Here is a 12,892-nt window from a genome sequence, read left to right as displayed (position 1 = left end):
TCCTGAAACTTCTGACCCAGCTGCGGGGCACGCTCTCAGCGCACTTGCACCCAGGAGGGAACTCTCCATGCCTGGACATCTTCCACCACTCTCCCTCTCCTTTCCAATCCAGAACACCACAGTCCCCATCTCCCGCATATCCCCTGCAGGCTGCCTAACTGTGCCATGTCTCCATGCCCTGGTGGCCTCTCAGCGGGACCTCAGTCTGATCCTGATCGACTACACAAAACTCCCCTCTGCCACCAAAGGACAGGCCAGCTCTCATCGGGACTTCCACATCCACCTCCTTCACTGTCCAGAACACCACGTTCCCCTTCTTCCCACATATCTCCTGCAGGCTGCCTAAACGTGCCATGTCTCATGCCCTGGCAGCCACTCAGTGGGAACTCACTCCAATCCTGGATGCCTTTATGGAACTCCCCTCGGCCACTGAGGAGCAGTCCCGCTCTCATCAGGACTTCCACCTCCCATTCTTCACCATTCAGAACACCACAGTCCCCTTCTTCCCGCATATCCCCTTCAGGCTGCCTAACCGTGCAGTGTCTCCATGCCCTGGCAGCCTCTCAGTGGGATCTCACTCTGATCCTGGCCGATACCAGCTGCCTTCATGGAAATCCCCTCGGCTCCCAAGGGGCAGGCCCACTCTCACTGGGACTTCTATGTCCCCCTACTTCACCGTCCAGCACACCATAGTCCCTGTTTTCCCGCATATCCTCTGCAGGCTGGCTAACAGTGCCGTGTCTCCATGCCCTATCGGCCTCTCAGCGGGACCTCACTCTGATCCTGGCCACCTTTGCAGAACTCTCCTCAGCCACTGAGGGGCAGGTCCACTTTCATTGGGACTTCCACGTCCCCTCCTTCACCATCCAGAACACTTCGGTCCCCGTCTTCCTGCATATCCCCTGCAGGCTGCCTAAACGTGCCTTGTCTGCATGCCCTGGATGCCTCTCAGCTGGACCTCCCTCCAATCCCGGCCACTGTTGTGGAACTCCCCTCTGCCGCTGAGGGACAGGCCTGCTCTCATTGGGACTTCTGAGCCCCACTCCATTCTGGTCCAGAGCACCATGGTCCCCATCTCCTGCAAATCCCCTGCAGGATGCCTAACCGTGCTGTATCTCTGAGCCCTCTTGGCCTCTCAGTGGGACCTCACTCTGATTCCAGACACGTTTGCGGAACTTCCCTTGGCACCCAAGGGGCAAGCCTGCTCTCAACGGGACTTCTGTGCCCCCTTCTTTCCTGTCCAGAGCCATTTTGGGGACTTTGCCTGATGTCAGGGAGCCATCAGGTATATGTGCCTGGCAGGAGAGCTCTATGTCTGGATGCCTTCAGCCACTCTCCCCATTTGGGACTTCCACAGGGATGGACTCACCATCCGAGCTCACATGGGAAGGAGAGCTCCTGGACATGCAGCCTTCCTCAAGACAATCTTCTAAAACATCTGACCCACCAGGGAAGGCGTGCTCTCATCACTCTCACACCCAGGAGGGAGCACTCCATGCCTGGATACCTTCCGCCACTCTCCCCCTGGTTTCCTGTCCAGAACACCATGGTCCCCATCTCCCACATATCCCCTGCAGACTGCCTAACCATTCAGTGTGTCTGAGCTCTTGTGGCCTCTCAGCGGGACCTCCCTCAAGTCCAGACCGACCTCACAGAACTTCCCCTCAGTGGCCAAGCAGCAGCCACACTCTCATCTGGACTTCCGCGTCACCCTCCTTTCCCACCAAGATGCATTTGGGGGACTTTACCACATTTTGCAGATGCCGTCCCATAATGGGCAAGGATGGGCAGGAGCACTCCATGCCTGGATGCTTTCCACCACTCTCCCCCTGCAGGACTTCCACAGGGGCAGACTCACCCTCTGGGCTCACCCGGGAAGCAGAGCTCCAAGGCCCATGGCCTTCCACAGGATGATCCACTGAAACTTCCGACCCACTTTGGAGGGATGCATGCTCTTGGTGCCCTAACACCCAGGAGGGAGTGCTCCATGTCGGACCCCTTCCACTGCTCTCCTCTTTGGACTTCCAAAGGGGTGGACTCACCCTCCGGACTCATCTAGGAAGGAGAGCTCCTTGTCCTACGACCCTCCGCAGGACAATCCCCAGAAACTTCTGACCCACGGGTGGGCGCTCTCGGCACCCTCACACCCAGGAGGGAGTGCTCCATGTCCAGACTCCTTCCACTGCTCTCCCCTTTGGACTTCCACAGGGGTGGACTCACCCTACAGGCTCATCCAGGAAGGAGAGCTCCTGGTCCTACGACCCTCTGTAGGATGATCACCTGAAATTTCTAACCCACAGGTGGGCGCTCCCTGCACCCTCACACCCAGGAAGGAGTGCTCCATGTCAGATGCCTTCTGCTGCTCTGATCACTCCACACCTCCAAATCCAAAACTGAAGCAAGAAAACTGCTCTGAACAGCTGGTTGGAGCCAATAGCAGGTTTGTTAAGAAAAACACAAACAGGTTAAGTGCTTTCTTCCCTTGTAAAGGGACTTCATCAGAACTCTTCACAAGAGAAGAAAGTGCTTAACCTGTTTATGTGTTTCTTAATAAAGCTGCTATTGGTTCCAACCAGCTGTTCAGTGCAGTTTTCTTGGTTCGCCTTTTGCTGCTCTCCCCTTCAGACGTCCACAGGGGCGGACTCACCCTCTGAGCTCACCCAGGAAGGAGAGCTCCTGGTCCCGCGGCCTTCCACAGGATGATCCCTTGAAACTTCTGACCCACCGGGGGAGCACTCTTGGTGCCCTTGCACCCAGGAGGGAGCACTCCATGTCCTGACACCTTTGGCCTCTCTCCCCTTTGGACTTCCACAGGGGTGGACTCATCCTCCAAGCTCACTCATAAAGGAGAGCTCCTGTACCCGCGGCCTTCCACAGGAGGATCCCATGAAACTTCTGACCCACCGAGGGCACGATCTTGGTGCTCTCACACCCAGAAAGGAACGCTCCATTTCCAGATGCCTTCCGCCTCTCTCCCCTTTGGAATTCCACAGGGGAGGACTCACACTTCAGGCTCACCCAGGAAGGAGAGCTCCTGGTCATGTGGCCTTCCACAGAATGATCCCCTAAAAGTTTTGACACACTGGGGGGGGCACATTCTCGGCACCCTCACACTCAGAAGGGAGTGCTCCATGTCCAGATACCTTTCACCACCCTCCATCTCCTTTCCCATCCAGAACACCATGGTCCACTTCTCCTGCATATCACCTGTAGGCAGCCTAACCATGCCATGTCTCCAAGCCCTAGCTGCCTCTGAGCAGAACCTCCTTCCGATCATGGCCAACATTGCGAAACTCCGCTCGGCCACCTAGCAGCAGCCACTCTCTCATTGGGACTTCCACATCCCCCTCCTTTCCTGTCCAGATAGGACTTTGCCACATTTCACAGACGCCATCCCGTACAGGACAAGGATGGAACCCTCACACCTGCCTGGCAGGAGTGCTCCATGCCAGGACACCTTCTGCCACTGTCCCCCTTCTGGACTTCCCCAGGGGTGAACTCACCCTCCGAGCTCACACGGGAAGGAGAACTCCTGGTCCAGCAGCCTTGTGCAGGACGATCCCTTGAAAATTCTGACCCACTGGAGGGGGCATGCTCTCAGCACCCTCACACCCAGGAGGGAGAGATCCTTGTCTGGATGCCTTCCACCGCTCTACACTTTGGACTTCCACAGGGGCGGACTCACCCTCTGAGCTGACCCGGGAAGTGAGCTTCTGGTCCTGCAGTCTTCTGCAGGATGATCCGCTGAAACTTTTGACCCACCAGGGGTTGTGCTCTTGGCACCCTCGCACACAGGTGGGAGTGCTCCATGTCCAGATGCCTTCCACCGCTTTCCCCTTTGGACTTTCACAGGGGGAGACTCACCCTCCAAGCTCAACCTTGAAGGAGATCTTTTGGCCCCGTGGCCTTCCACAGCATGATCCCCTGAAACTTCCAACCCACTGAGGGGGCATTCTCTTGGCACCCTCGCACCCAGGAGAGAGCACTTTATGTCTGGATGCCTTCTGCCGCTCTCCCCTTTGTCACATTTCAAGGGATGCTGTCCCATACCTACCAAGGATGGACCCCTTCCACCTGCCTGGCAGGCGCACTTCTGGACACACAGCCTTCTGCCAGATGCTCCCTTGAGGACTTCCATTGGGAGGGCTCAGACTGACCTCACTCACCTGGGAAGGAGCACGTCTGGCATCTCAAACTTGTGCCAGATGCTCTCTTGGGAGGCACAACTTAGACCCTCACACACAGGAGGGATCGCTCCATGCCTTATGCCTTACACAACTCTCCCCTTCCGGACTTCCACAGGGGCAGACACCCCCTATGGGCTTCCACTTCTACCTGGGCAGGATCACTCTTTTCCTGGTTGCATATCTCCTGGAGGCTGCCTAACCATGCCATGTCTCTGTGGCCACTAAGCCTCTCAGCAGGACCTCCCTCCGATCCCGGCTGACCTCATGGAACTCCCTTTGGCAATTGAGGGGCATCTGTGCTCCCATCAGTACATCAGCATCCCCCTCCTTTCTCATCTAGTGCATTCTAAGGACTTTGCCACATTTCAAGGGATGCCATCCCATACCTACCAAGGATGGACCCCTTCCACCTGCCTGGCAGGAGCACTCCTGAACACACAGCCTTACACCAGATGCTCCCTTGAGGACTTCTGTTGGGGCGGCTCTGCCTGACTCCGCTCACCTGGGCAGGAGCACTCCTGGCCCCAAAACCTTTGCCAAATGTTCCCTTGGGGGCATGACCTGGACCCTTGCACATAGGAGGGAGCGCTCCATGCCTTATGCCTTCCACCACTTTCCCCCTTCCAAACTTCCATACCAGAGGGGGCCATGGTCTGGACCACCTCACCCAGGTGGCAGCTCTCCCAGCCCATCTGTTTTCTGGCTTTCTCCCCCTTAAGGACTTCCATGGGGAGGGACCGCCTCATGGCTTCCACTTCTACCCAGGCAGGAGAGCTCTTTTCCCGGGTTACATAACTCCTGGAGGCTGCCAAATTGTAATGTGTCAACCCTGCCCTCAGAGCCCCTCAGGGGAGCTTCCCACCAATCCTTCCAGTCTTTTGGAACTCTTCTGGGCCGCAAGGCCTCAGCCAGACCATCATCCAGACTTCTGTGATGCTGGTTCTCCCCTTTGACCTCCAGCTAGGGCTTTCAAACTCACACAGGACATGGCCCCTAGTCCCCGCATCTCTGTCCATTTCATCTTGCACCTCTGACTCAATCCTCTGTGATGCCAGGTGCCAACAAATGTGCTTTGCTTAGAGCCTTCTTTCTCCTGACCCCTTGCCTCCTGAGTGGTGCCGTTTATGGTGCGGCATCCCCACAGTGCCAGGTGAAGGACTGGAGGCTAACCTAGCACCTGCGGATGGTATGGGTTGTGAGACAACACAGCGGCCATATCTCCACACCCCTGGGAGCTGGGTGGATGGGATTCTGGATTTGGTTTCCCCAGATAGACCTCTTCTCTCTTCTGGGAGACACTCTCCCACCACCAGGTCACCCCTCCAGGGAAATTCTTAAGCCTGATTATGCAATCCTCAGCTCCATCTGTGCCAGCAGGGGTTCTGGCTTTCTGGACAGATGCACCAGAGGGTGCAGAGCGAGGGGTGCAACTAGGGATTTCCTTCCATGGGGGATGCTCCTCTGCTGGGTTGCACCAGGACCATGCTGCCTCCATCCCCTGCACCTGCCACTGGGTCACCCCTTCGGCACCAACCCTTAAGCCTATGTATGCGATCCTCAGCCCCATCCACACCAGCAGGGGTTCCGACTATCTGGAGAGAGGTGTCAGAGGACGTGGAGCAAGGGGTGTGACCAGGGACCTCCTCTTGTGGGGGATGCTCCTTTGCTGGGTTGCACCCGGACCATGCTCCCTCCATCCCCCAGCTGGACCCCACGCCCACCATTGAGGAAAAAAGTCCCACTGATGATCTGGACAAAGAGGGTGGACAGGCCCAGCTGGCCTGAGACATGCCCCCCCTCCCTGTGAGGGAGAGGAGCATGTCTCCCTGCCTGAGACAAAAGCTTGGCTAATTGGTTGACTTTCAATAGATCGCAGCTTTTTGCTGCTCTGCTACGTATGAAACCCTGGCTCAGAATCAGGTCATCTACGAATGATTTAGCAACAAATGTGTGGTGCATTGCTGGAGAGATGGGGCCCCCTTCCATCCGCGCTCCAATGCAGTGACAAGCAGTACTCCTCGCCAATCTTGCGGACAGCTATCCCTGTCTAACTGGAGTTCTGAGGCGCTAAAGTATCATTATGTTTAGGTGGGATTCTGGCTTAGAGGCTTTCGGTCATAATCTCACAGATGGTAGCTTCGTACCACTGGCTCCTCAGCCAAGCACATACACCAAATGTCTGAACCTGTGGTTCCTCTTGTACTGAGCAGGATTACTATCGCAACAACACATCATCAGTAGGGTAAAACTAACCTGTCTCACAATAGTCTAAACCCAGCTCATGTTACCTATTAGTGGGTGAAAAATCCAATGCTTCACAATGATAGGAAGAGCCGACATCAAAGGATCAAAAAGTGACATCGCTATGAACGCTTGACCACCCCAAGTCAGTTATCCCTGTGGTAACTTTTCTGACACCTCCTGCTTAAAACCCAGAAAGACAGAAGGATGGATCATGAGGTCTCACTTTCACTGTTTGTATTCATGCTGAAAATCAAGATCAAGCAAGTTTTTGCGCTTCTCCTCCATGGGAGGTTTCTGTCTTCCCTGAGCTCACCTTAGGACATCTGCATTACTCTTTGACAGGTGTATTTCCCCAGTCAAACTCCCCACTTGACACTGTCCATGGATTGGGTGATGCATGGACGCCCAGGCACTTAGAGCCAAAAACGAGAGCCCTGGTGGGGCCCTCCCCACCTCACCGGGTAAGTGAAAAAATGATGAGTAGTGGTATTTCACCGGCAGCTGAGACTGACTACTTATTCTACACCTCTCATGTCTCTTCACAGTGCCAGACTAAAGTCAAGCTCAAGAGGGTCTTCTTTCCCTGACAATTCTGTCAAGCCTTTTCCCTTGGCTGTGGTTTCTCTAGATTGTTGGGAAGGATAGTGGTAATCTCGTTCATCCATTCATGTGCATCACTAATTAGATGATGAGGCATTTGGCTACCTTAAGAGAGTCATAGTTACTCTCGCAGTTTACCCACACTTCATTGATTTTTTTCACTTTGACATTCAGAGCACTGGGCAAAAATCACATCACGTCAACATCCATCTTGGGCCTTCACGATGCTTTGTTTTAATTTAACATTCGGATTCCCCTGGTCCTCACCAGTTCTAAGTTAGCTGCTAGCTGTCGGATGATGCATTATGCCAGTCGGGACTAGCACCTGCCACAGCTGGGGTGATCCACAGGACGGGCCCAGTGCATGTTCATAGTCACCACCGCTGTTCCCCCAGCCCCCCATAAGGGTGGAGCATGGCAAGAGGGTGAAGCCTCATCCAGCCGCAGTGCTCACCAGCCCTTCTTCATGCTCGAGCCCGACCGACCCAGCCCTTAGAGCCAATCCTGATCCCGAAGTTACGGATCTGGCTTGCCGACTTCCCTTACCTACATTGTTCTAACATGCCAGACGCTGTTCACCTTGGAGACCTGCTGTAGATATGGGTACAGCCTGGTACGAGACTTACAACCCCTCCTGTGGATTTTCAAGGGCCAACATGAGCTCACCTGATGCTGACAGAACCGTGACTCTTTCCAGGATGCAGGCCCCTCTCTCGGGGTGAACCCATTCCAGGGAACCCTTGCCCTTTACAAAGAAAAGCTTACCTATCTCTCAGGACTGACTGACCCATGTTCAACTGCTGTTCACATGGACCCTTCTCCACTTTGGCCTTCAAAGCTTTCATTTGAATATTTGCTACTACCACCAAGATCTGCACCCACGGCGGCTCGACCTGGGCCATCGCCCTGGGCTTCAGTGCCACTATGGCAGCCTTCCTACTCATTGAGGCATAGCCCCATCAGCTACCAGCACCAGCATTGGCCCATTTCTCCAGCGCCATCCATTTTTCAGGGCTAGCTGATTCGGCAGGTGAGTTGTTAAGCACTCCTTAGCAGATTCCAATTTCCATGGCCACCTTCTTGCTGTCTATATCAATCAACACTTTTTCTGGGGTCTGATGAGTGTCGGCATCGGGCTCATTAACCCGGCATTTGGTTCATCCTGTAGCTCCAGTTCTGCTTACCAAAAGTGGCCCACCGGGTGCTCACATTCCTCGCCCGGCTTCATGCCAGTGAGTTGGGCTTCTTAGCCATTGAAAGTTTGAGAATAGGTTGAGATTGTTTTGGCCCCAAGACCTCTAATCATTTGCTTTACCAGATAAAACTGCATCTGCCAAGCACCAGCTATCCTGAAGGAAACTTCAGAGGGAACCAGCTACTAGATGGTCCGATCAGTCTTTTGCCCCTATACCCTGATCGGATGACCGATTTGCATGTCAGGACTGCTACAGACCTCCATCAGAGTTTCCTCTGGCTTTGCCCTGCCCAGGCATAGTTCAGCATCTTCTGGGTCCCACCAGGCATGCTCATGCTCCTTCTCCCCAATGGCATAGGTGGGATGGGCCAGCAGTGCACCCCTACATAGGGCAGGGGGTTCCCACCTCAGCCAGTGTTCACCAGCCCTCACTTTCATTGCACCATGAGGTCTCCTGCCCATCCCCAGACTTGTGCACCTGTTTGACTCCTTGGTCCGTGTTTCAAGATGGGATGGATGGGTCACTGACATCACCGCAGACCCCGTGTACCCAAAGTGAGCCAGCCGGCATGGTGGCAGGACACAGTTGGGCCACACTGAGGGCAGTCTGGCCTAGTTGACAGTCCGCAATGGAAAAGACACCAAACGAACTTCTGAAGACAAAATCCCAAGCTAAGTTTTCATTGCTGTGTGAAGCTACGTGTTCTAGTTGACAGTCCCACCGGGAGCCGGGGGCTCCCAGCCCCCACAGTGAGGGCAGGAGTGGGTGTGGCAGTGGTTGTTTCCCTTGACCCTGGGGCATGGTGAGGGCAGATGCTGCAGGCTGTAACATTCCCCTACTGGGAGGGGAGCCACCATCCGCACAGCCTTCCTGGCAGAACTGGAGCCGGTCGGGACATACCACTAGAGAGGAAATGCGCCCGACGGTGGCCAGTACACCTGTTGATGGTTCCCCCATACACCGGGGGGATCTGCCTTGCCCATGCAGGCAGATCAGCTGCCATGTTGAATCCTCCGGACGGACCATGTGGACCCCACCCGTTTTCCTCTGAATGGTTTCATGCCCTCTTGAACTCTCTCTTCAAAGTTATTTTCAACTTTCCCTAATGGTACTTGTTCACTATCGGTCTCGTGCCAGTGTTTAGCCTTAGATGGAGTTTACCACCCACTTTGAGCTGCATTCACAAACAACCTGACTCCAGGAAGGCCTGATCATGATGCACCGGGGGCCACCACTGGCTTTACACCATCCACGGGCTGAGCCTCAATCACAAGGACTTGGGCCTCCTGGGTGGCGCTGGGGAGATGGACTTTCATAGGCCACATTTCCTTGCAGCTGTCTCCTGGGTGGGGATTCAGTGCTGGGATATTCCCTCTTCACTCACCGTTACTGAGGGAATCCTGGTTAGTTTCTTTTCCTACACTTAGTAATATGCTTAAATTTGGCGGGTCGCCACGCCTGATCTGAAGTAGCATTCAGAGAATGGTCATGCAGGGACAGCAGGGGCCTCAGCTCAGGGGTGGATAGACTACCCATCCTTCCTTGGCCCTCACACACCCACTTCCCACAACTGAACTCCACATGGTGGAGGAAGACAGCTGACACGGCCTCGGCACACAGGAAATGAGGAGGCAGGTGTCAGGCTCCACACCAGGAGTGCAGCCACTGACAACCTCCGTGGGCAGGCCAGAGATGCACCTGCTCCATCCCATCCTCAGACAGTCTTCCCGGCTCTGGGCAGCAGGGGAATTCTCATCCATCCACATCTCTCTCTGGGGGACAGGGGGGCCCTTGACTCCCCAGCTGCACCTTCGACAGGGACCAGACACCCTCATGGGCAATGGAAGCCACAATGACCCTCAGACAGGTGTAGCCCCAGGAGTAACTCGGGGCCGCAAAGTGCGTTCAAAGTGTCAGTGATCAATGTGTCCTGCAATTCACATTAGTTCTTACAGCTAGCTAGCTATGTTCTCCACTGATGCACGAGCTACAATTCTTGTTTGCTGGGGGCACCACTGGCCTCCAGCATCGCACCTCAAGATGAGCACACAAGGTTTCACGGGTGTTGTCATGGGTGTCCAGACCAGGGTTACTGGCTCTGCACTTCAAAACAGGAGGAAGTCCCACAGCAGCCAGTACGTGCCCACACCACTGACCTTCTGGATCTTTGAACCAATACCCCGCATGGATTGGAGCATCCTCCACAAGTACCCATGACAGACATCGAGGGGAGAGGACTCCAGTGTGCCACTCCTGGGGGTAGCCCCACAAGTCAAGAAGGGAGACCACTGCACCCCTGCCAGGATGGCACCCTCTCCCTCCCACTACCACATGGGGAGCCAGCCACCCCCAGGTTGCATGATGGACCGCACCGTTGGGCCAAGCACACCCTCCACAGCCATCCCCTCATGGCAGAAAAGGAGCACCCGCACCTCCCACCACATGGACGCCACCCCTCCCTCCCACCACTGGGAGGCAAAGGGACAGACACCACCCCTCCTCTCACTCCCTCCACTCTCCCTCCCTCCCGCTCTCCCCATTGGAACCTCAGGCTCAGTCCTGCTGGCATACACAAGGGTGCATGGAGAGATAGGAGTCAGAGACAGACACAGAGAGAGATACAGAGGATCAGGGTGGTGGACCAAGGAGAAGCCCTGGTACCCGGGGACAGCAATGTCCCAGGATCGTCGGCATTAATGATCCTTTCGCAGGTTCACCTACGGAAAACTTGGTATGACTTTTACTTCCTCTAAACAGACACATTTGATCATCTTCTCGACGCACCTCCAAGGCCGTGACCAACTAGAGTGGGCTGATTCAAGGACCTCACTAAACCATCCACTCTGTAGTAGTGACAGGCAGTGTGTACAAAGGGCAGGGAATTAATCAATGTGAGCTTATGACCTGCACTTACTTGGAATTCCTCTTTCGTGGAGAATAATTGCAATCTCCAGTCCCTATCATGAATGGGGTTCAGTAAATTACCCTGACCTATCGGCCAAGTGTAGAGACATGCTGATCCATTCAGTGTAGCACTCGTGCAGCCCTGAACATCTAAGGGCATCACAGAACTGTTATTGCTCAAGCTCGTGTGGCTGAAAGCTACTTGTCCCTCTAAGAGGTTGGAAATGACCGCACTGAGCCGCATAACTATTTAGCATGGCAGAGTCTCATTCTTTATGCAAATTAACCAGACAAATAACTCAACCAACTAAGAACAGACATGCACCACCACCACAGAATTGTGAAAGAGCTATAAATCTGTCAATCCTTTCCTTGTCCAGGCCGGGTGAGGTTTCCCGTGTTGAGTCAAATTAATCTGCAAGCTCCACTCCTGGTGGTGCCCTTCCATCAATTCCTTTAAGTTTCAGCTTTGCAACCATACTTCCCCAAGAGCCCAAAGACTTTGGTTTCCTGGAAGCTCTCCAGTGGGTCATGGGAATAACGACTCTGGATCGCTAGTTGGAATCATTTATGGTCAGAACTACGACGGCATCTGATTGTCTTTGAACTTCTGACTTTCGTTCTTGATTAATGAAACCATTCTTGGCAAATGCTTTTGCTTTAGTTCATCTTGTGCCGGTCCAAGAATTTCACCTCTAGCAGCACAATACGAATGTCTCCGTCTGTCCCTCTTAATCATGGCCCCAGTTCCAAAAACCAACAAAATAGAACCGGAGTCCTATTTTATTATTCCTAGATAAAGTATTCAGGTGACCAGCCTGCTTTGAATACTCGTTTTTCAAAGTAAATGCTTCGGACCCCTGGGACACTCAGTTAAGAGCATCGAGGAGGACCAACAGGCAGGGGCTAGGACAGGTGGTAGCTCAACTTGCGGCGGACTGCAGTCACATCCCAAGATCCAACTGCGAGCTTTTTAACTGCAGCAACTTTAATATATGCTATTGGAGCTTGAATTACCATGACTGCTGGCACCAGACTTGCCCTCCAATAGATCCTCATTAAAGTATTTAAAGTGTACTCATTCCAATTACAGTGCCTCAAAAGAGTCATGTATTGTTATTTTTCATCACTACCACCCTGAGTCTGGAGTGGGTAATTTGCAGGCCTGCTGCCTTCCTTTGATGTGGTAGCCATTTCTCTGGCTCCCTCTCTGGAATCTAACCCTGATTCCCCATTACCTGTGGTCATCATGGTAGGCACAGATAGTACCATCAAAAGTTGATAGGGCAGACATTCAAATGTTGTGTTGCCACCATGAGGGCACTCGATCGGCCCGAGTTTATCTAAAGTCACCAAAGCTGCCAGGCCAAGACATGGATTGGTTTTGGTCTGATAAATGCACGCATCCCCAGAGGTCAGCACTCGTCAGCATGTATTAGCTCTAGAATTACCACAGTTATCCAAATAATGGAGTAATCAAAGGAGCCATAACTGATTTAATGAGTCATTTACAGTTTCACTGTAGCATCCATGTGCACCGAGACTTGCATGGCTTAATCTTTGAGACAAGCATATGCTACTGGCAGGATCAACCAAATGGGAACATCTTGGTGGGTGGGCGAGAGGAGGGGCCAGAGCGCACACCTCTGTCAACAGGAGGGGTCCCTCTCCAGATGGAGCTAGCTCCCGGGTGCTGTTCGTAGACTGGCAACTGCGAATCCATAGGTCCACAGCTGGCACAGTGCGCATCAGTGCTATAGC

The 12,892-nt window shown here is 53.9% G+C and overlaps 1 non-coding gene across 1 annotated transcript; it reads right to left on the bottom strand.

The window, feature by feature from the left end:
* Nucleotides 1-6,022: 6,022 nt before the first annotated feature.
* LOC122814701 lies at nucleotides 6,023-9,699 on the bottom strand. Its single transcript, XR_006366897.1, has one exon. It is a non-coding gene; the product is annotated as a 28S ribosomal RNA (ribosomal RNA).
* Between the last annotated feature and the right edge of the window lie 3,193 nt (nucleotides 9,700-12,892).

The sequence above is a fragment of the Protopterus annectens genome, chromosome 10.part0 (genome assembly GCF_019279795.1).
Source record: "Protopterus annectens isolate FY-2018-M chromosome 10.part0, PAN1.0, whole genome shotgun sequence".
In the NCBI taxonomy this organism is placed as follows: Eukaryota; Metazoa; Chordata; order Ceratodontiformes; family Protopteridae; genus Protopterus; species Protopterus annectens.
The sequence above is the reverse complement of the archived record's forward strand: the minus strand, read 5'-3'. Positions and strand labels throughout refer to the sequence as shown.